Below are 19,343 nucleotides of genomic sequence, written 5' to 3'. Positions count from 1 at the left end.
AGACAGGGAGTTTCCCCTGACAGTGAGTCTTCAGCCGAGAGAGTGGAGCAGATCCAGTAAACTGTAGATGAGTGTGTCGTAGACCTCTGCGAAACAAAGGACCAGATGGAGGGGCTCCATGCCAAGATCACCGCACGAGCAGAGTGACTCGGAAGGAGTCACGATGATTGTGTTGGGGGCCTGTTGGGCATGGAATCCCCCCACAGCAGGTTTTTGGGGCTCAATGCCCAATTTTTGGTCAAAGATGTTGTAAAACTCTACAAATTGTGGGTGCGGAGCACGAAGTGTACAATTGAGTCATAGGGTTGTCTACCCTAATGATTGTATTGTAAATTAGTGTAAATTCAGCCTACCCATGGTCCTTGGACCATGGGGAATTATAAATAGAGCAAGGATCTAAGTTGTAAAGGGAGGAGAAGGAAGTGACAGATAGATGAATAGTGAAGGAATGGTTCAAGCTTAGAGTAGACTTCTAAGTGTCTTGGATTATAGTAGTAGGAAGAGGCTCTGTAGCTTAGTGTGCAGAGGCCTGGTAGATTCCGCAATTGAGTGCATGGACCCCTGCAGCTAAGTGCGCAGGGCTATGATGAGTTTGTAAGAAAGATTGAAGAATAATAAAAGAGAATTTGATTCCTATTCCTGTGTATTTGCTGTGCATTATCTTCTTTATGGTTGTATTCGTTTATGTATTGTGCATACTGTTATGATTGATGAATATGTTGTACTAACCATAAATCTTACACACAAGTTAAGTAATTGGTTAACTAACAAGGATCTTGGGTATCATATGGGTCGCACCCCAAGTAGGGTTGCGTGGAAGCTGCACTACAAGTCGCAAAGGGATCACAAGTGTGTGTAGCGATAGGTCAGATCGCAGACCTCCAGAAGCCCATCAGATGTCCCAAGGGTGCGAAAACTTGGTTCTAGCACCCTCCCATACTACTTCGGGTGAGACCTCAGTTCGCGATCCGCGGACTATTGCTAAAAGGGCCAATAGTACTGGGATTTGCTTGGCTAACTCATCTCTGAACCTGGGTCAGGCCCCACTAAGCTAATAGGGGGCTACCACCCCCTGCAAATCCCCCATTAGGGGGGGTTGCCACCCCTTTGCGACCCCCTCGTTATGCCCAGTGCAACATAATAACACATGGAGATAGTCTTGTAATTAATATAACACATATCCAACACTAGGGAATTATTAGAACCATATATCATTATAAGTAACGACTCAAGGACATAAAAGGTGAGTCCTCTCATGAGCTAGTGCAAACTCCTTGAAAACGATTTTCAATACACAAAAGGGGTACAAGGCACTCCCCAGTGGGAGGTTATGGGATGGAAAATTCATTAGCAAGGTCAATATTATAAATCTAAGAATTGAATGAGTCTAAGAGTGGCACTTCCGTAGATGCTGGGATAAGGTCCATAGGGTCAGCTTTAGGGTTAGTTAACCCATATTTTGTATAAGTTTTTGTAAAAGATGTAAAGTCTCCATGATATGTGGATGCAGAGTGCACAGATAGACAGAAGTCAAAGTGGTCTTTTCCCCTTGTTTGATAGGTGGCTAAGTCGGTTTTGAGACTCACCCATGGTTTGCAGACCATGGTATTGTATTGAGAAGGCAATAAATAGTTGAGTCATAGTGAGTCTTAGAGATAACTTAGAACTAGTAAGATAAGTCAAGATAGAGACAGTTGAGCGAGAGCTACAGGAGGAAGGCTCTACTTCCTGTACATAGGAAAGAAGGGGAAGGCTCCTGTAGCTAACTGCAAAGAGGCCTTGGTAAGTCCGCAGTTGAGTGCATGGACCCCTATAGTTGAGTTTGGAGAGTACAAGAGTCTGTAATCTAAACATTGAACATCAATAAAGATTGATTTTGAAGAATTACTGTGCTTTTTTGTTGATTCTGTTTATGTTATATTATGTCACTCGATGATATGTTTTCATGAAATAATGAATGAATGATGTGCAAACCAACTGAACCTGCCTTATTCATGCATGATTTAAGTAGTTATCTAGCTTCACAAAGATAAAAGTTCTTTATGTTATGTTTTCTAATGAGTTGGATAGACACATGCAAACTCAAATCTAGGGTTATTTATTGATGCGTGAAAGTGGATACATTGTCCGTTTAAGGTCCACAAAGACTGATTGTAGACCTTTGCGAGGGTATAGAATCCATTTACCCTAATTACAGTAGCGAGCCCTAGAAGATTACCGATATGCGCAAAGGCAGATCTGAACTGTCAGAGCTTAAGAACCATTTATCACATGTCCTTGGATGCAGAAACCTAGTTCGAGCATCCATGAATACTACTTCAGGTGAGACTGCAGCCTGCGCTATGTAGGTTGTTATTGAAAGGGCCAACATTTAGGGTTTTGTTGGTTGACGTGAGCAACTCTGAACCTAGGTTAGGACCCCTTAATCCAACAAATGGTTCCATTACTGAGACCGGGATCTATATGAGAGATGTGTGATAAATGGTTTCCTACAAAGAAAGAGCTTGATAAGTGGATTGATTGAAAATAACACATGTTCACGTCTCAGGAGAACAGGATCCCTAAATTATCCAAGGAATAGTGCTTACAGAGATTTTTGTATATAGACGAGACCGATGCATTCTTCTGTGTCTTCTCTGAGGAACTATATGAGTGGTTGTCTAAATTAGCTAATAGTCAAAGGGCATGGAGGCTTGAAGACCCTATAGTGTGGAATCCTGGATTAGTGCGACATATGGAAGTATCAGAAGGTAATATCGCGCGGGCTGTGGATCACTGGGTTGACCGCACGTTAGGCAGTTTTGTGACTTATTTCACGATCGATAGAAGTATCAGCTATAGTGAGGCTGAGTGAAGGATCTGTAAAGGACCGTGAGGTAATTATTTGAACTCACTGAAGACTTGGATTAAATTGTTGTTAGTAAAAAGAGGGCTATGCAGTTACCTTGATGTTTGGGGCTACGTGAAGTGGGAGACTCTTTAGAAGAAATGGAGGATATAGCCCAAACTATAGTTTGCTCATTAAACCCCCTTCAAGTGACGATGAAGGGGTAGTGTTGACTACGTCGTGAAGTGAAGTTTAGTTAATAATGTAGTGTATCCCGAGGATACCTCATCCACACCACCTTTGCCTGCACCTCTGCCTCATACACCTTCACCTACGCCTCCACCTCCACCCCCACCATTCAACATGGAAAATGCGATGAAGATGTTGATTTTTAAAGGAACTGGGACCGAAGATCCAAAACAATTTTGGTTTGTCGCAGATGCTGGTTGGACAACACAACATATTACAAATGATAATATTAAGAAAGCATAACTGGTTACAACCTTACAGGACCGCGCATTAACTTGGTATATCAAGTATTACACTAATAACCCCAACGTGTTGTTGGAAAATACCCATCTAGCTTTGAACAAGGAGTTCAATAATCCTAATTCAGAGGTGCAGTCAGTAATTGAATTTAAGGAAATCTGACAGAAGGTCGATGAGACACCTTAGGACTTTGATCAGAGGTTGAAGTTCTTGATCAGGTAAGCTAATATGCAAATCTCTTAGATACTTGTTGGAAATAATACTGAGAGGGGGGTGAATCAGTATTATAAGTCAATTATTTTTCATTTCCATAATCAGATTCACATACGCTACTTCAGATAATGAAACTTGCATGTATATGCTACTGTGTTTAAGGCAACTAGCATATATCCTGCAGACTTAAGATTTAGTTAATTCTTCATGTGTTGATCTTTAATTAGTTCATAAGAACCATATAAACAGTAACCAGGTGCAGTAAAAACAAAGTAGACAATCATACATAAGAACACAAGATATAAGGTGGAAACCCAATGTGAGTGAAAACCACCTGCTGCAATTGTCTCTATCTTATTTTTAAATTTGAAACTACATTTTATAATTTTTGTATTGGTGCAGTCCTATACCAGTACGCATGCTTCTAGCTGCAGAAGGCTACAACCTTCTCTCATTCTCTAGCTTCTCCTGGAAGGGAGCTACAACCCCCTAGCTCTTGTACTAGCTGATATGTTTACTAGTACATAGGTGCTGGCCTACAGAAGGCTCCAACCTTCTCTTTTCTTCCAGGGACCATGTTTCATAAATTTTCAGACTGGATCCATCAATAGCAGCATTCAATCATCAAATATATGTGCATCAACCAATCTCCTTTTGTACCAACAAAAACGGAATCAACCAATCACTTTGACAACCCCTCAATCAGATCTTCAGAATGCTGTAACCAGAATACAATAACCAAAATATAGCAACCAAAACCCAAGCCAAAACCCAGAACACCGCAACAGCAAACCAAAGTAGATAAAATATGTTTTATGAGATATACGCTACTTCCTTTTGTCGAACCTGCATGTATACGCACTTTTCTCAAGGTAAACCTGTGTATACGTTGTATTGATATGTAGAACCAGCATGTATATGTGCCTTTTCTAAAGTGAACCTACATACAGATCTGTAAATGATGATTTAAACTTTACAACAATTTCAGACTTCAGTTATACCCAGATCATCATATTTACAGACTACAACATGCGCCAGTTATACAGATAAATGATCAAAACCACATAAAGATACTTCACTTCAAGCCTTAAGATCTTGACCCATCATTAGATCTTATCCTTCATCAAGCGCTAAGGTTCATCCTTGGTTCAGATCCAGCTATGCACCACAACCCAATAATCTGTATATCAGATCTTGCTCTTCATCAGATATTCAATGCTTGCGTACTTTGCCTAATGATCTTCTCCTCCTTTTATATTCTTAAGCCTTGCTTAATACCATGGACCAAAACCACTTAGGATCAATACCTTGGACCAAATACCTAGGGTCAACACTTCTGACTAGATATATTGGACGAATACCATGGATTAAAATACCACGGATCAAAACATAGTTTCCCAACATGTACGTGCTTTTCCTTCTCTGAAAGTGCATGCGTACGTTAGACATTCCTTTTGGTCTACTAACCCACGTGTACACATGGCTTGGTCAATAGGGAACCTGCGTATACTTGTCTTTCTTCATTCTGCAAGTCTGAACTGTGATTTGTCATCTGAGTGAGTTTCCATCAAGGACAACACCTATGTCATAGTGCCAAATCTGTGTCATAATGCCAACAATCTACCCCTTTGGACTTCATGGCAACCCCAAGTCACTCTCCCCCTTTGTCATCAAGGGCAAAGGGTTATGATCCCCCTGAGTTCATGCTTAAGTCTCTGATATGCTGAAGTGTGCTGATTGAGCTCCATGCTCCCCTTGAATATAAGCAAGGTCTGCAAAAATATGTTCTAAAATAAGACCATGACTCTATACATACATCATAAATGACCTTCCTATCACCAATGACTCATACATACATCCATCTCCCAACCAAGTGGGGATATACCAAGTTTGACTCATCCATCCAACCAAGTGGGGATATACCAATTTGTTTATACATGTCAAAACAAGAACATTACATCATCCATCCCATCCATAGTGGGGTAACAAAATAGGTTGTTTCATGACCTCTACATTAAAAAATATACATGACATATATAAATATATGAAACAAGACCATGATAATAATCAATAACTAGCAGCATCTGTCAATCAACATCTAGACCAGCAACCATGTTCTACCCCTGAACATGTTCCACCTGAATAAAAAACAACTGTGTGAATTTGTACCAAGATCTTCTAAGATAATGCCAACAATGCTTTATTAGAAGCATATACTCCCCCTAGACCTATGTTAGATGATCACTGTCAGACCCATACCAGACTCCTTTCATCCTGAGTCTACCCTACTGCTTTTCTTCAAACCAACATATACGCAACTGTATCCACAGAAACCGGTGTATGTACGTGACTACACTTCATGAAACCCGCATATAACCACTTTTCTTTGAAACTGATAAGTTTTAACGGTAGGATGATACATCAACTACTCCCAACTTCTGTCTGAGATATTCAAATGTCTCTCTAGGCAATGGTTTGGTGAATATATCAGCAACTTGTTCTTTGGATGGAACATACTCCAACTTGACCTTTTTTTCAAGCACTTGTTCACGTAGAAAATGATATTTGATGGGTATGTGCTTGGTCTTGGAAGGCATGACAGGATTCTTTGAAATACTGATGGCACTTGTATTATCACATAGAATGGAAATGGGTGGAGTACATGTGATCTGAATGTCTTGCAATGTTTGCATCATCCAAAGGAGTTGTGTGCAGCAAGATGCAACAACCACATATTCTGCTTCAGCTGTAGATAATGCAATTGAACTTTGTTTCTTGCTAAACCAAGACGCTAATCTAAAACCCATATAGAATGCACCACCACTTGTGCTTTTTCTGTCATCAACGATTCCTGCCCAATCTGCATTTGTATATGCATGAAGTATAAGATCTGTATCTCTAGGATACCATAAACCAAAATTCTATGTACCTTGAAGATATTTGAAAATCCTTTTGACTACCTAAAGGTGTGATTCCTTTGGATTTGCTTGGAATCTTCCAACTATTCCTATTGCATGCATGAGGTCCGGTCAGGTACCTGTTAGATAAAGCAGACTGCCAATCATGGATCTGTAAGTTGGTTGATGTACTGCTGCTGATTCATCATTTGGGCTGAGACTACATCCTGTTACCATTGGGGTACATACTGGTTTAGAATCTTACATACCATACTTTTGCAGGATCTGTTTGAGATATTTGGTTTGTGATAGAAAAATACCATCTTTATGTTGTTGAACTCGAAGACCAAGAAAATATGTAAGCTCACCAAGCATGGACATTTCAAATTATTGCTACATTACTGAAGCAAAATTCCGACTCATGGCTTATTCATTGCTTCCAAAAATGATATCATCAACATACACAACAAGTATTAGCAATTTATTATTGTCAATATTTGTAAATAGATTGCTATCAGCTGACCCTTTTAAAAAAACTTGTTGATGGAGATATTTGTCAAGACGGTAGTACCAGGCCCTTGGAGCTTGTTTTAGACCATAGAGAGCTTTTCTGAGTCTGCATACAAGTTTTGCATCATTTCCAAGAATGAACCCATCTGGTTGCTCAATATAGACTTCTTCTTCTAAGTCTCCATTAAGAAAGGCAGATTTTACATCCATTTGGTACACTTTGAATTTCTGAAAGCTAGAAAGAGCAAGGAACATTCTTATAGCTTCAAGTCTAGCAACAGGTGCAAAAGTTTCTTCAAAATCTATACCTTCTTGTTGAGCATATCCTTTACAAACAAGTCTGGCCTTGTTCCTAATAACTTCTCCATTTTCATTCAGCTTGTTTTTGAATATCCATTTAGTTCCTATGATATTCTTATCATGAGGTGTAGGAACTAATTCCCAAGTATTATTCTTTTCAATTTTCTCAAGTTCTTCATTCATGGCTTTGACCCAATATTCATCTTTACATGCTTCACTTACAATTTGAGGTTCGGTGGAGGATAGCAATGCTAGATAGCTTGAAGTTTCTAAATTCGTTCTTCTTTTTTGTACACCTGCCTCTTTCTGTCCCAAAATTTGAGTCTCTGGATGATTTTTCTGAACATACCTGGATGGAGTCTTTTCTTCTACCGTTATCTCTTCTTCTAATGCTTCATTGGTTTCTTCTTCAGAATTAGTTTGATTTGATGTGGAAGGATAATCCTCATCTTCTTCATGCTCTTCAGTTTTTATTTGCCTTGGATTTTTGCATGTTTCATTAACCACAACATCAATACTTTCAATAATTTTCCCAAGTCTTTTATTATAACATTTATATCCTTTACTTCGGGAAGAGTAACCAAGGAGAATACCTTCATCTACTCTGGGTTCAAACTTACCAAGTTTTTCATCAGTCCTTTTGATGTAACATTTGCTTCCAAAAACTTTGAAGTATTTAATAGTAGGAGTCTTACCATACCAAAGTTCATGAGGAGTTTGAGTGCTATTTACCCAAACGTTTGTTTTGTTGAGAATAGTGACAGCAGTGAATGCAGCTTCACCCCAGAAGGTTGCAGGAGTTCCAGACTCATCTAGCATAGCACGAGCCATTTGTTGAACAGTTATGTTCATCCTTTCTACCACTCCATTTTGCTGAGGAGTCCTTACAGTGGAGAATTCTCTTTTTATTCCATGTTCTTCACAAAAGTCAAAGAATTCATCCAAGGTAAATTCCCCTCCTTGATCAGATCTGAGGCATTTGATTTTATGATCTGATTCATTCTCAACCGAAGATTTGAAGGCTTTGAATTTTTCAAATGCTTCATCTTTATGCTTCAGAAGTCCTATCCAACACATTCTAGAAAAATCATCAATGAACAATATAAAGTACTCATCTCCACAAGGTGACTTTTTCCTTGATGGACCACATAAATCAGTATGAACAAGTTCAAGAGGCTTACTAGATGATCCTTCCTTTTCAGGGAAATGCGACCTGGTTTTCTTACCAAATTGACATGATTTGCATATTGTATTTCCTAGAATGTTGATATTAGAAAGATCATGAATAGCCTGGAATTTGCATGCTTTCCTTATTTGAAAGAAGCTTAGATGCCCCAATCTTCTATGCCATAGCCAGTGTTCATCATTTTTGCTTAGATAGCATTGTTGTTGTCCTCCCTTGAGTATGTATAAGTTATTTGGAGTTCTTATACCTTTGATCACGGTTTCTCCTGTATCAAGCTCACGAACAACACATCCATTTGATCGAAATACTACTTCATTTCCTTGATCACACATTTGACTGACACTCAACAGGTTATGCTTTAGACCGTCAACATACATAACATTTATAGCTTTAACTTTTTCTTTTATGAGAATAGAGCCTTTACCTTTCATGGCAGCAGGAGTGTCATTTCCAAATGAGACCTTCTTTTCTTTTTCTAAGGCATTGTATGAATGAAGTTTTTCTTTGTCACCTGTCATGTGTTTTGAGCAGCCACTGTCGATATACCACTGATTTTCTTGTCCTTCTGCATACAAGGCTATACCACATCTTTCTGGTTGCGGCTCTTTCTTTTTCCATATTTTGGGAGTTTGCTCCTTCTGAGATGTTTGCCGAAATTTACTCTTGCATTCAGATTCTTCATGACCGAAGTTATTGCAAATAGGGAATTCTATTTCATTTTCAAGAAGAGAAAAGTTATTGTAAGTCCATTTCATGATCCCTATCACATTCCTTTGATTTTGTGCTTCTCTAGTCATGATGGTCTTGTAAGCAACACTTTGAGCAGCTTTGTGTCCAAAGTTATGACATGAAAAACATTGGCCATTAAAGAAGTTCCTGTGATTATAGAATCTACTGACCTGGTGTGTTGGGTCCCTATAATACTAGTGATTACCCCATTACTATTGTAGTTGTATCCCTTATTAATATTGTTTTGACCCTATTGTCCCCATATTGTTATTACTGTGCCCATAGAATCCCTCTTTTGTTATTTTTGTGGCTTTATATTATTATTGTTAGGTCGGTTGGGTTATATTGTGACTCCTTAGACTCCTATATATAGAAAGGAGGTTTTGTCATTTGAATCATCCAAGAATTTCTCATTTATGTAATGTAAAGGAGGTTTCCCCCTCGAAGAGGCTGAATTCTAAGGCGTGGATCTCTCTTTTCTATCTCTTTGTGAGCCGGTTTCATAACATTTGGTATCAGAGCTTTGGATTCTAGGGTTTCACTGCTCCAAACGGGTCATCGTGGAATTTTCAATATAACTTTTTTTTTACGACGTTTCAGAAGCTAAGAAAAAACCCATTTGATAAGAAATCACGTTGAATCTCGGGTCCAAATTTCAGAGCTTTTCGCGCTATATTTGAGGAGATATGATCTGAGGAAGTTGGTCTTTTTGCAGACTCCTGAATTACATTCCAAACAGGTGACCTGGGGAAAATTGTCATAACTTTCTCTGAGCATCGGATTGAAATTGCATAAGAAGGTACAGAAAGAGGATGCACTGTAGTTTCTTGTATATCTCTTTTATATCCAAAGCTCAAACTAGTGACTCATGGCACGTCGTACAAGTTCGCTCTACTGAACTAGTCTATAATCAAGTCATCTTGGGAGCTTGTGCATAACTGCTTGTGCATAACTCTTCCTTGGAGAATCCAACTTGGATCAGACTGGTGGCATTGGAAAGAGGACATAGAGGGCTACTACAGGTCGTAAATTTAGAACTGGATGATCCGAAATTGTAGAGATATATCAGATTCAATATCAAGCTTCTACAAAGTGAAAAAAGGTGTGTAGTTTGTTTTTAATTTTTGCATAAGCTTGGTTTGAAAAATTAGTTTGAATCGATAATTGATGCCCCGAGGAAAAAAAATTCAAACACCTAGTAAGCAACCTGAAGGCTCTAGCATGAATTATGAAGAAGAGGAAGAAATGCAACATGATATATCAAAATTACGAGACCAAGTGCAACAAGTGTCACTTGCATAAAAAGCAACAGAATCTAAGATGGATGGTTGAAGGAAAGATGTAGAAGCTAAGATGGATGGTTTAAAGAAAGGTGTAGAAGCTAAGATGGATTGTTTAAAGAAAGGTTTAGAAGTTAAGATGGATGGCATGGAAGCTAAGATGAATGGAATGGACGCTAAAATTGATGGCATGGACAATAAGATGGAAGAATTGAAGATAAATATGAATAAGTTGCTACAAGAAATGGTCACTAATGGTGAAAGGGTAGTAAAGGAAGCTCATGATGAGAACAAAAGAAATGTTAATAATGATTCCATAGACTCTAATGTTGGATCGAAGACCCACCATATTCCAAAAATCGATATGAGGAAGTTTGATGGCAAGGATCCCGCAACATGGATATTACAAATGGAGAAATTTTTCGATCTCAATAATGTGCAAAACACACAAAAGGTACGTATTGCAACTTTATATTTGGAACCAAATCAATTTGTATGGTATCAATGGCTTTGATATCGTAAACAAATTATCACTTGGGCAATTTTTACGGAAGAATTGACAGCACATTATGAGGATACAAAAAGAAACACTCTTTTTTAGCCAATTGATAAGTCTCAAACAAAAGGGTTCAATAATGGAGCACATTGAGGAGTTCCAAAAATTGAACATAAGGGTAAAAAATATTCTAGAGGAGCATAGGATTGATGTGTTCATAGGGACTTTAAAGGATAATATCCAACATGATGTTCACCTTTGGGAACCTGATTCATTAGAGAAGGCATTCAGGTTAGAAAGAAAATGGAAAGCAAAATTATGGCAACTAGGAAGCATACCACTCACAACTATAAATATGGAAGTGTTGTTGCTCCTAGTATTCCACAACCTATAATGTTGACACCACAACAATTGGAAGAAAAAAGAGAAAAAGGGCTTTGTTACAGTTGTGATAGCAAATACACTAAAGGTCATAAGTGTGTTGAGAAGAAATTATTCTACATAGATTGTGAAGAAGAAGAAGAAAAGGAGCAAGAAATGTCAAAAGAAGAGGATATACTCCAGGAACAAAGCCTAGATAAAGAAGAAATGAATCGGACCATATCTTGTAATGCATTGGCAGGAATTACCACTCTTCAAACCATCAAGATAGAAGGACAAGTCAAGAAGAAAAAGGTAATAGTGTTGATTGATTCAAGAAGTACCCACAATTTTATTCATTGTAAGGTAGCAAAAGAATTGAATTGCTTCTTATATCCAGCACCAGAGTGTCAAGTGATGGTTGCAAATGGAGGAACAATAAATTGCTCTAGAAAGTGCCATAACATCAAGCTATCCATGGGAGAATATGTATTGACTAGCCCAATTCTTTCCATTCCAATGGGAGGTGCTGATGTTGTACTAGGAGTCCAATGGCTACAATCCTTGGGTACAATATGTTTTAATTTTCAAGAACTTTTCATGAAATTTTCTGTGGAAGGAAAGGAAGTTGAATTAAGCGGTATTGCAGGGAAACCGGGAAAGATAATCAGCTCTAACGGTATGACAAAGCTTTTAAAAAAGGAACAAAGAGGTGTAATTGAACAATTATGTTCGCTAGATGTTTCCACATTGGAATCATCTATTTCTACAAATCTCCCAAAAGTATTGGACAATCATTCCAAGGTATTTGAGACTCCCAAAGGTCTCCCACCTATTCGTGATCATGATCATGCTATTCATCTGATTCCAGGAAGTGTTCCTCCAAACATCAGGCCGTACAGATATCCCTATGCCCAAAAGAGTGAAATTGAACGTATGGTTGCAGAAATGCTAGAGGCTGGTATAATTGAACAGAGTCAAAGTTCTTTCTTTGCTCCAGTAGTATTGGTGCACAAGAAGGATGGATCATGGTGCATGTGTCCAGATTATAGGGAGCTCAACAAGCTCACTATTAAAGATAAGTTTCCCATTCTTGTCATTGATGAATTATTGGATGAATTGCATGGATCAATTTACTTCACCAAGTTGGATCTTCGTTAAGGATATCATCAAATCAGAATGAAGACTAAAGACATTCCGAAAACAACATTTAGAACTCATGAGGGTCATTATGAATTTTTGGTCATGCCTTTTGGCCTTACCAATGCACCTTCAACATTTCAAGGTTTGATGAATTCCATTTTCAAACCATTCCTTAGAAAATTTGTGTTAGTATTTTTTGATGATATACTAATCTACAACAAGTCTTGGAAGGATCATGTTGAACATGTTGACAGGGTGCTACAACTATTGGAGGAGAAACAATTATATGCAAAAAGATCCAAATGTTTCTTTGGAGTACAAGAGGTGGAATATCTGGGTCATATTGTATCTCATGAAGGAGTTAAGGTAGACCCTAGCAAAATTAAAGCCATTAAGAAATGGAAAATCCCCACATCCATAAAGCATCTGTGAGGATTTCTTAGGTTGACAGGGTATTATAACAAGTTTGTTAAGAATTATGGGAGAATAGCAGCACCTCTAACAACATTATTGAAGAAAGATGCATTTTCATGGACTCCAAAAGCAACAAAGGCCTTCGAGCATCTTAAAGGGGCAATGTGCCAAGCACCGGTCTTAGCTACACCGGACTTCACAAAAACCTTTATTGTGGAATGTGATGCTTTAGGAAATGGAATTGGTGCTATTTTAATGCAAGATGAAAGACACATTTCTTTCGAAAGTTGTCCAATCAAGGGAAATTTTTTACACAAAGCTATTTATGAGAAGGAAATGTTGGCAATACTCCATGCACTTAAGAAATGGCGACCCTACCTAATGGGAAGACACTTCAAGGTAAAAAAAGATCATGATAACCTTAAATACTTTTTAGAAAAAAGATTATCCTCTGAAGAGCAACAAAAGTGGGTCACAAAGATGTTGGGTTATGACTTTGAAATCATCTACAAAAAAGGGAAGCAAAATGTGGTGGTAGATGCACTCTCAAGAAAGGATGAGGATGTGGAAGCATTATTGTGTGCCATTTCTATTATCCAACCAGAATGGATAAACGAAGCAAGGGAGGAATGGAAGAATGATGAAGAAGTGTGGGCACTTATTCGAAAGTTACAACAAGACTCCAGTACGTCTGATACATTTAGCTGGCAAAATGATTCGTTATGGTACAAAGATCGCTTATACCTCTGTAAGAATTCCTAGCTAAAACAAAAGATTCTTATGGAATTGCACACTTCTCCCTTAGGAGGGCACTCAGGATTTTTAAAAACTTACCACAGGATTAAGAAGGAAATTTTTTGGGAGGGCCTTAAATCAGATATTCAAAAGTTTGTGGCAGAATGTTTGGTTTGCCAACAAAATAAAGTTGAAACAATTAAGACACTGGGTCTATTACAACCTTTATCCATTCCAAGCCAATGTTGGGAGGAGGTTTCAATGGATTTTATCACAGGTTTACCCAAGTCTGAGGGAAAGAGTGTCATCATAGTGGTAGTTGATAGACTTACCAAGTATGCACACGTTTGTGCATTATCACATCCATTTAAAGCCAGTACAGTTTCTACTGCATTTATGGAAACAATTCAAAAGCTACATGGAAACCCAAAGATTATTGTAAGTGACAGAGATCCCATTTTCACTGGAAATTTTTGGACAAAATTATTTTCTTGTCTTGGTACTCAGCTAGCTCATAGCTCATCTTATCATCCTCAATCTGATGGGCAAACTAAGATAGTAAACAAATGTTTGGAAGGATATCTTCGTTGCTTTGTATCTGATAAATAGACACAATGGGTCAAATGGTTGCCTCTGGCTGAATGGTGGTATAACACTTCCTTCCATACAACAACAAAAATGACCCCATTTATGGCACTTTATGGATATCAGCCACCATCCATCACATCATATTTAAGAGAAAATTCTAATGTTCAAGCAATGGAACATCACATTGAACATCAACAACATGTCCTCCAACTCTTAAAGGATAACCTCATGTTGGCACAGAATAGAATGAAACAATAGGCAGATCAACATCGCAGCGAAAGAAGTTTTGATGTAGGTGATTGGGTATTCCTACAGCTACAACCATATAAGCAAATGTCCCTCAAGCAAGCTAAGAAGGATAAGAAATTATCACCAAAGTATTATGGTCCGTACAAGGTGTTGCAACAGATTGGTACTATGGCATACAAATTGGAGCTTCCTGCAGCTTCTCGATTGCACCCATTTTTCCATGTTTCATGTTTAAAGAAGGTTATAGGAGACAATTTCCCAGTTCAAACAATATTTCCAGAACTTGACGAGGAAGGAAAAATTATATTGGAACCAGAAGCAGTCATAGAAACAAGAAATCGACAGTTACGAAATCGATCAATTTCGGAGTATCTTATCAAGTGGAAGAACTTATCTCCTGAAGAATCCACATGGGAGAATGAGAATTTTATACAGAAGCATCCAGAACTACTGAACCATTGAGGACAACACTTTTTTTAAGGAGAGGGGCATGTTGGGTCCCTATAATACTAGTGATTACCCCATTACTATTGTAGTTGTATCCCTTATTAATATTTTGTGCCCCTATTGTCCCCATATTGTTATTACTGTGCCCATAGAATCCCTCTTTTGTTATTTTTGTGGCTTTATATTATTATTATTAGGTCGGCTGGGTTATATTGTGACTCCTTAGACTTCTATATATAGAAAGGAGGTTTTTTCATTTGAATCATCCAAGAATTTCTCATTTATGTAATGTAAAGGAGGTTGCCCCCTTGAAGAGGCTGAATTCTAAGGTGTGGATCTCTCTTTTCTATCTTTTTGTGAGCTAGTTTCATAACGTGGTGATTGTAGTTTCTATTGATATTTATTCTTGAAGTAGATTGAGTATGATTTACCTGAGGTTTGTTTTTTCTTCTATTCGTCTTTGAAGTAAATTGAGCATGTTTTACCTGGTGATCTTCTTTATGCCTTTGCTGATGATTGTCAAACTGTTCACTACTCTTTGCTGCATCAAGATAGATTTTAGTGGAGGTTGACGGCTTCTGTGATTGAGATTTTTCTTCAGTATATCCCAGACCTGTCTTTATCAGAGGATAACGCTGCACTTTGATAATTTCATTTAATGTCTCTGATCCTTTAGTAAATCTAAGATTAAGAGCTTTTGTTTTCTCAATCTCCTTTCTTAGACCCACAATTTCACATTCCAGTTTTTCATTGTGTTTTTCTCTTTCAGCAAGTTGGAATGTCAAAGTATCTATATTCATACTCTTTTCTTCTAAAAAAAATTTGAGTTTAGAGATTTCTTCATAAAGATCATCTTCATCTAAAACATCCAAGAAATTATCATCTTCAAAAGCCATCAAAAGTCTATAGTCATTAATATTTTCATCTTCATCGCTATTAGATAAACCATCGCTATCTTCATGTGTATAGTAGCTTTTCTTACTTACACTTTGTTTTCTATTCCATATTGTTGGTTCTTTACCTTTATCAAGATTATCTTTATGAGGACATTTGGTAGCATAATGACTGACTCTTCCACAAGCAAAACATTTGAAAGGTAGTTTACCTCTGAATCTTCCGGAACCCTGTTGAAGGTTTTTGACAAAGTTTGCTTCTTCCTCTCCTTCTAAAATATGTCCTAATTCATTGAGTCCTTCTCTTCCTGAAGCTTTGAATGCAGCTTCTCTCATATTTGATGGACCTCCTTTTCTCATTTCGAAACCAGTTAAGATTCCGTGCAATTGTGCTATAGTAATAGTCTGAAGATCTTGCTTCTCTTGTATGGAATATACTTTTGATTCAAACTTAGTAGACAAGGATTTTAATACCTTTTCAACTAAAGTGACTTCTTTTATCTCTTCACCCAAATTATTCATGCAATTAACAATCTCATCTATACGTAAGAAGTAACTAGCTATACTTTCATCATTATGCATTTTGAGAGTTTCGTATTGAATTCTGAGAGTTTGCAGTTTTGCACGTTTTACCTGAGTATCTCCTTCATAGCTTAGAACAATCTTGTCCCATATTTCTTTGGCGGATTTGAGTTGCATAACTTTGACAAATTCTGATTGTGACAGACTCCCCAATAATGTATTGATAGCCTTGGCATTGGTTTCATATTGCTTTTTACCTGCCGCATCTGTACGAATTTCCGATGGAAATGTATATCCTCCTTCCACAATTTCCCAGACATCTATTCCAAGAGATTGAAGATAGGTTTTGTTTCTTACCTTCCAATAAATGAAGTTGCTCCCATCAAAGATTGGTGGTCTGATGGATCCGTCTTTCTCGTGGTTACTCATGATGATGGATCTTCCTTCAAGCGATCAAGTTTCTTCTGAAGTACCTGCTCTGATACCAATTGTTGGAAATAATACTGAGAGGGGGGGCGAATTAGTGTTAGCAAGTCAATTATTTTTCATTTCCATAATTAGATTCATATACGCTACTTCAGTTAATGAAACTTGCATGTATACCCTATTGTGTTTAAGGCAACTAGCGTATATCCTGCAGACTTAAGATTCAGTTAATTCTTCATGTGTTGATCTCTAATTAGTGCATCAGAACCATATAAATAGTAACCAGGTGCAATAAAAATAGAGCAGAGAATCATACACAAGAACACAAGACATAAGGTGGAAACCCAATGTGGGTGAAAACCACCTGCTGCAATTGTCTCTATCTTCTTTTTAAATTAGAAGCTTCTTTTTACAATTTTTGTACTGGTTCAGTCTTATACCAATACGCAGACTTCTACCTGCAGAAGGATACAAACTTCTCTCATTCTCTAGCTTCTCCTGGAAGTGAGCTACAACCCCCTAGCTCTTGTACTAGCTAATATGTTTACTAGTACGTAGGTGCTAGCCTACAGAAGGCTCCAACCTTCTCTTTTCTTCCAGGGACCACGTTTCATAAATTTTCAGACTGGATCCATCAATAGCATCATTCAATCATCAAATATATCTACATCAACCAATCTCCTTTTGCACCAACCAAAATTGAATCAACCAATCACTTTGAAAACCCTTCAATCAGATCTTTAGAATGTTGTAACCAGAATACAGTAACCAAAATACAGCAACCAAAACCCGAGCCAGAGCCTAGAACACTGCAACAGCAAACAGAAGTAGATAAAATATGTTTTGTGAGATATACGCTACTTCCTTTTGTCGAACCTGCGTATACGTTGTATTGATATGTAGAACTAGCATGTATACATGCCTTTTTTAAAGTGAACCTACGTAGAGATATGTAAATGATGATTTAAACTTTACAACAATTTCAGACTTCAGTTATACCCAGATCATCAAGCCTTAAGATCTTGACCCATCATTAGATCTTATCCTTCATCAAGCGCTAAGGTTCATCCTCGGTTCAGATCTAGCTATGCACCATGACCCAATAATCTGTATATCAGATCTTGTGCTTCATCAGATATTCAATGCTTGAGTACTTTGCCTAATGATCTTCTCCTCATTTTATAGTCTTAGGCCTTGCTCAATACCATGGACCAAAACCACTTAGGATCAATACCTTGGACCAAATACCTGGGGTCAACACTTCGAACTAGATACCTTGGACCAATACCATGGATTAAAATACCAAGAACCAAAACTTAGTTTCCCAACATGTACGCGCCTTTCCTTCTCTGAAAGTCCGTGTGTACGTTATACACGCCTTTTGGTGTGCTAACCCGTGTGTACACGCATCTTTGTTAATAGGGAACCTGCGTATACTTCTCTTTCTTCATTCTGTAAGTCTGAACCATGATCTGTCATCTGAGTGAGTTGCCATGAAGGACAACACTTGTGTCATAGTGCCAAATCTATGTCATAATGCCAACAATACCCAACATCATGACTATTTTATAGCATCACTCTTGCCATGTTTAAGAAAACCTCTATAATGGTAGAAAATAGTAATGCAAGCGAAAGCCTTGGAGATCGCGATGCGGGTGGATGCATCGCCTATTCAGGATACAAACCTTGGAGTGAAACAATATCATTCACAATTGGAAATTCTGCACTTAGAGTTATAGAGCTTGAAGAAAGGAAGGCAAGCTCAGTCCAAGGTTTGTGCTCAGGTCTGGTGTTTGAAATGTAAGAGCCATGGGCATGATAATGACCATTGCCCGGTCTTTAAGAATTATATTATAGGGGGAGGGCCTGTACCCCTAAAACCTAAGAATAATACTGGGACGAGCGTGGGAGCTGCACTGTGGTGCACTATTTGTTAGAATACATGATAACATGCTACTGATAACTGCCATCTATTGCAGAAGTTTGTACAGACCCCTCAGGAGTTATTTTTCAATTTCTGTAAGTTTGTAGGGCACCATGAATGCCATTGTAGAAGTTATGGGTTGATGATGGATAGGACCCCTACATATAGAATGTAGGTAGAGAAATAGCCTCAGTATCAAGGCGTGGGAGAAGTGCATGGAGGATTCCATGGACAAGGAAGAGGAAGAGGCATTGGACTAGGTTGAGGGCGTGGGCAGGTAATTTTCTATAATTGTGGAGAAGCTGGGCACTTCGCGCGAGATTGTACAAGTCCCACACATACCTCTTGTTAGTATTGTCAATAGTTTGACGATGTCATAGAGGAATGTCCGGTCCATATGGAAAAGATGTAAGAAAAGAAGGCGCAGCCCCAAAAGCCTACGCAAAACAATCAGATGATGAGGGATGAGCCCTGCTAGGAGGATCAGAACATAAATATTGTGTTGATAAGTGGTATGATGACTGGCATAGATAAAGGTAAGCAACCTGAGGAGGATGGATGGGTACATAAGGCTGTTGTGAAGGAAGTCGACTTCGATATGAATCGTGCTAAAGAACCTTTGTTGGAACCAAAGAAGAACTTTGCTGAGGCCTCCACCTTAGGAAGTCAGGATAAAAGGCTATAGACTAATGCGACTCAAGTAGTAGATCATTCA

This window comes from Pinus tabuliformis, chromosome Q (genome assembly GCF_031772625.1).
Source record: "Pinus tabuliformis cultivar Carrire ecotype Pingquan chromosome Q, CPIR1, whole genome shotgun sequence".
Lineage (NCBI taxonomy): Eukaryota > Viridiplantae > Streptophyta > Pinopsida > Pinales > Pinaceae > Pinus > Pinus tabuliformis.
Note: the sequence above shows the minus strand (reverse complement) of the source record.